This window comes from Olea europaea, chromosome 23, assembly GCF_002742605.1.
Source record: "Olea europaea var. sylvestris chromosome 23, O_europaea_v1, whole genome shotgun sequence".
Lineage (NCBI taxonomy): Eukaryota > Viridiplantae > Streptophyta > Magnoliopsida > Lamiales > Oleaceae > Olea > Olea europaea.
The window spans coordinates 1,039,066-1,044,504 of NC_036259.1; the positions used below are offsets into that span (position 1 = coordinate 1,039,066).

General features: G+C 36.9%; 1 non-coding gene across 1 annotated transcript; it reads left to right on the forward strand.

Moving 5' to 3' along the window:
* Window positions 1-2,829: 2,829 nt before the first annotated feature.
* On the forward strand, window positions 2,830-2,901 carry TRNAE-UUC. Its single transcript has one exon. It is a non-coding gene; the product is annotated as a tRNA-Glu (tRNA).
* Window positions 2,902-5,439: the final 2,538 nt, after the last annotated feature.

Below are 5,439 nucleotides of genomic sequence, written 5' to 3' on the forward strand. Positions count from 1 at the left end.
CCCAAAGGTGGTAGATTCACCAGGGCCCCAACATCCCTTAAAGTAATAGACATAGGGCCAAGAGGGAAAATAAAGATATTATACTCGGAAGACCAAAAACTCAAATCAATCGAAAAGAGTGCTGAATCAAAAGTAGGGGGCAAATAGAGATTTCTAGCAAATCAGAAATCCTAGCGCTATCAAAAAGTGCCTTAGTAGGGCCATGACCCACAAGACGAGCATGGCACCTACGGAAAGTTACATCAGATTTAGGCCAAGTGCGAATACCTCTTTCGCGAAGTGGCCCTAGCGGTAGAGAGTTTAGAAATGGAGGGCCCTGAAGCGATAGAGAGTTTAGGAATGGAGGGCCTTGAGTGCAAGGAAACAGCTGACCCACCGCCGCCTGTTCAACTGCCTCTGCATTGTTGAAGAAAGGACCCAAGTAGAACTCATTACGTTCGACATCGACGGGCGCGAGAAAACTCAGAGTTATGTATGGGCGACTCAGAAGTTTCTGAAAGTCATCAAAACTAAAGGAGTCGCCAGCTTGAGATTGTGAAGTAGCCATTTGAGATGGAACGAAGTTTTTCAGAGTTACGTAGCAGGAAAGCAAAAGATGATAGTAAATCGTGGGAGAGACGCGAAAAATTTGAGGCGTGATTTAGTGGTGCAGTGAAATGGCGTGTTTGGGAGTTATAAGGGTTTGCAAAACGACGCACCTTTTCAAGTTATAGAAGAAAACAATGATTGAAATTCTTGAAAATTTCGAATGTTGCTAGAAACATAAAGTGAATATGGCAAAATTTAATAATTATTATTAAATCTGTCATATTGGGGGGTAATTGTTGACACATAAAAATTCAACCCAAATCAAATGGCCCAAGGAGTGAAGCCCAATTGAAGGATCTCCAAATCAGATAGCCCAAAGAACGAAGTCCAATCAAACAAATCAAGACGAAGGCCCAAATAGGGAGGCCCAAGAATGCGGTAACGCCATCGCCCAATTTTACAAGTTGCCCAGAATCTGAGCGAATGGAGTGTCATACAGTCGCCCAGAGCTGTTACTCTATTCTCGCCCAAACCTTCAAGTCGTCCAAGGTCTTAACAAACATAAAGCGTCGCGCTTATCAAGAAGTGCAGTTATCAAAGCTGCGGTTATCAAGAAGTGCAGTTATCAAAGCAGTTATTAAAACAGCCCTATCACGTTCCACGATTCAAGGAATTCAATCGAAAGCGAAGTCCAATCAAACAAATCAATAGGGAGGCCCAAGAATGCGGTAACGCCATCGCCCAATTTTACAAGTTGCCCAGAATCTGAGCGAATGGAGTGTCATACAGTCGCCCANGATTACGAGGAAAGTGGGCAGTTATAGGACGATCAAGTAGTTTTTAGGCGGTTGATCACAAAGAGATCGTCCATGAAGTATAAAAGGGAAAAAAGACATAGAGCAAAGGATCGAAAACATAAAGCGCTGCGGTTATCAAGAAGTGCAGTTATCAAAACAGTTATTAAAACAGCCCTATCACGTTCCACGATTCGAGGAATTCAATCGAAAGCGGTTGAACGACGAAGAGTAATGGCAGCAGTTAAAAAAGGCAGTTTTCATGACAAGTTGGCGATTACGAGGAAAGTGGGCAGTTATAGGATGATCAAGTAGTTTTTAGGCGGTTGATCACAAAGAGATCGTCCATGAAGTATAAAAGGGAAAAAAGACATAGAGCAAAGGATCGAATCAAAAACTCTCGAACAGAGAACATGTAATTTTAATTTCCTTAATTTTAGATTTAAACACTTTTTTTCAGTAACTCGTGTGCTGCGGCCCCTTGGAGGCACTTTGTTTTTAATTTCCAATTGTAAAGTCATCGTCAATAAAAGAACATCCCTTTTTGAAACTTTGTTTCAAGAGGTTTGTCCCTTACACAATCGTCTGATCCCTTTTAATTGTTAGCGACTAACCCGCGCGAAACAGATGGAGCCTCCATGGAGCGGAGAAACGTTTTCGATGTTGGTGGAATGAATATGATAATTAAGTTTCTTCTTAAGCTCACAGTTTGTAGTCTTTAGACAAGAGTAAGAAGAAGCCCCCTCCCAACCTAGCTGTTATTTCCTTCATGATTGTCCATTAACATTAACAGTTGTCATTCAAATAGAGATTGGTGCAAAGCCCTTATTTGTCGTTTTCTAGTCATCTATTATTTATATGATTGATTCAGTGTACACAGATTTATATGAGCTTATCATGTTTAAGCGTGACGATGGCGAGGATGATGACAAGAGACTCTTACTGGCTCACTTCTTGTCGCTTTAGTGACTCCTTTGATGTTTATAATTCCTTCCATCTTTAATTAGGGGTTGTTCGATGAACTTTTTGTTAAAATTTGATGAAAATATGTGGTTAAAAAATTATAGGTCTTATAAAAAAAAAATTGTTAAAATTACTTATTGATTTTTCATTTTATCATCTATTATTTATATGATTGATTCAGTGTACACAGATTTATATGAGCTTATCATGTTTAAGCGTGACGATGGCGAGGATGATGACAAGAGACTCTTACTGGCTCACTTCTTGTCGCTTTAGTGACTCCTTCGATGTTTATAATTCCTTCCATGGCGTGCTATTTTAATTAGGGGTTGTTCGATGAACTTTTTGTTAAAATTTGATGAAAATATGTGGTTAAAAAATTATAGGTCTTATAAAAAAAAAATTGTTAAAATTACTTATTGATTTTTCATTTTTTAAGCTTCTTATTACCGCGGAGTCCCATTGCCGTCAGCCCATTTTTAAGTATTCGTTGATCTATTAGGTACAAAATATTTATGTATAAAACTAGGAAAGACAACAATTCTCCATTGTCGTCCAGCGGTTAGGATATCAGGCTTTCACCCAGGAGACCCGGGTTCGATTCCCGGCAATGGAACCTTTTTGGCTAACTTCCATATAAAATTCTGATTTTTGCAATTCCAAATCTTTCAAATAAAAAACCATTTTTATGGCAGATGCATGTTTTTAAATGAAACTTTGGAAGATATGGCGGATTTTGAACGCAAAAAATGTTCACTTATTTTCTGATTTGACCTCTCAAACTCAAATTCCGGACTTGATCATATAAATACATTTATTTTGTGTTAAAGAGACTTTTACCGCTTTTCTGAAAACAGAAAATGAGACCTATATATTAGATCATCTAATTGTTTGAAGTCAAAGATTTATATTAGTCTCCCAACTAGAAAATTAATAGATTTGTTGGTTCGAGTTCAGAATATGGATAGAATCAGAGCATATGGTTTCGAAGAATCACTGAGTTGGTCAAAAGATTTCACCTTCAATGACTCTTAAACACGAGATTCTTTTTTCCTTCAAATTAAACTTAAACCAGAAAACATGCACAGATTGCTCAGTTATAGACTTACAAATCAGGAAAGTCACTACGAACAGTGTGCATTAATGCAGAACAAGTGCAAAGTCATGATTTAAAGTTCACAAATTCCACAGAAGTCCATCAATTAAAAAAAAGCTTTCAGAAGTCCCAATCACCTACATCATCCTTAAGCAAGGACTTTGATGATCTAATCGTGCACTACAATAGAACAAAAAAATGACTTAACATCAAACAGAAAAGATGCCCAGAGCTCTCATGCAAGCAGCAAAAACCATTTACGTTACTAGGCAATAAATTCTCAATGTTTCTAAGATAACAGAGAATTGAATTGATGCTTGATAAATATGGAAATCACAAGAGTAATCAAAGGAAAGTAAATTTTGAAAAATGGAATTTTCAGAATCCTCAAACACTCCAAAATATAAGATTTAGTTTCACATCAATCCCGTTATGGGAATTGTCATATGTTACAGATGCTTTGCGGACCAATGGCTTCATCCCCTACTACGATAATGACATGTTTAACAATCTACATGTTTTAGCAAAGTGCTGATTCACTATCTTCTCACCGTTGATGAATGACCCTTGACTCACCTGATTAAAACGTTTTGACGCCTCATTCCTTCTTCCAGAGAGATCGATTCTGAGTGAATTCTAGGATTTTCCTTTTTCTCTCAAACCACCGATTTTCTGAGTGAAAATGATTTCTGTAAATCTGAGTGATTTTTGATACTACACTTGATGTATAGCTGTGATATTGCTTAGTGCTAGTTAGTGGCGGTGTTTTGATAGTTGTGTGTGAGGCGAGATAAAAACAGTGAAGAAACATCGTGTTTCTTCGTACATTTGTAACGTTTTTGGTTCTGTGGATCTAGAACTATATCTACTTAGTAGATGCTCAACGTGGTGAGTAGGCCGCCTTTGTGGCGAAAAATCCTTTGTGTTCATTGTTTTATTTTTCTGCAACTTCAATATTTCAATGATTCTTGCGATAATCTGTATTCGGTAAACCTCCTAAGATCTAACAAATTGAATTTTTACAAGAATCAGAATCATAAAGAAGAAACAAAAATGAGCCATTCAAGGAAAATGATACACAACAACTAAGAAATCGATGGATTAATTGAGAAAATAAAAGGTGGGTAAATAATTGACTTGAGATTTTGGTCTTTCCATAGCAAAATCAATGTTGCCAAAAACGATTAACAAAGGGAAATGGAACAAAGCTCTTATCAGAGAATCAAACAAAACCCATTAAAAATGTAAAACAAAAAAACAAAAACTTCAATTTTTCAATTATTCAAAAAATGGAATTCTTAATTTCGTAAATTTTACCTCTAGGATTTGGGAAGTATAGCCATGTGCCCAAAAAAGGTACAGCAGTATGCAATGCCATAGCCATCAGCTGCAAGAGTCGTTCGTTTTCTACAGAGTAAAGATGCAAGAGCTAAACAGTATTGTTCAAAAGAATTTTCTAACACAAATGCCAGCCAAAAACCCCGTCTCTCTTTCATACTCAGCCCCTATCCGTAACTGATGAACTTTTGTTTGTTCGTGGGTGGGCCATGGGGTGGGGGTCATGGGATGGGGTGGAACACGAATCACGAGGAAGAAGAAAGCTGTGCAGAGAGAATAGGTTAAAGGATAAAACTTAAACTGGAGTAACCACTGAAATTCTTTAAAATTGCCCTGTTTTTGCTCGAGCTTGCACTTGCAGGTGTCACGTTGAAGTCTTGAAAGTCACGCTGTTTGTTGGGTGATTGACATAAAGCGTTCAAATGTAATGTGAAAAATATCTCTATCTTTCATTTTTTGACACAAAACGTTCTTATCTTTCACTTTTTTGACACTGAACGTCTTTTTCATCAATTTTTGATGATTTTACCCTACATTCAAATAAAACAAAAAGAAAAAAGAGGAAAAAAACTAATTGCAACCACATTCTCAAATTTTTTAAAAATTGCAAATAGAAACTTGATAATTACAATATTAAATAAATTGAAAAAAAATCAAAAAATTAAGAAAAAAATTTAAAAAATGGGTTGTCTTCTTCACGACACCTCACCCCACCCCACC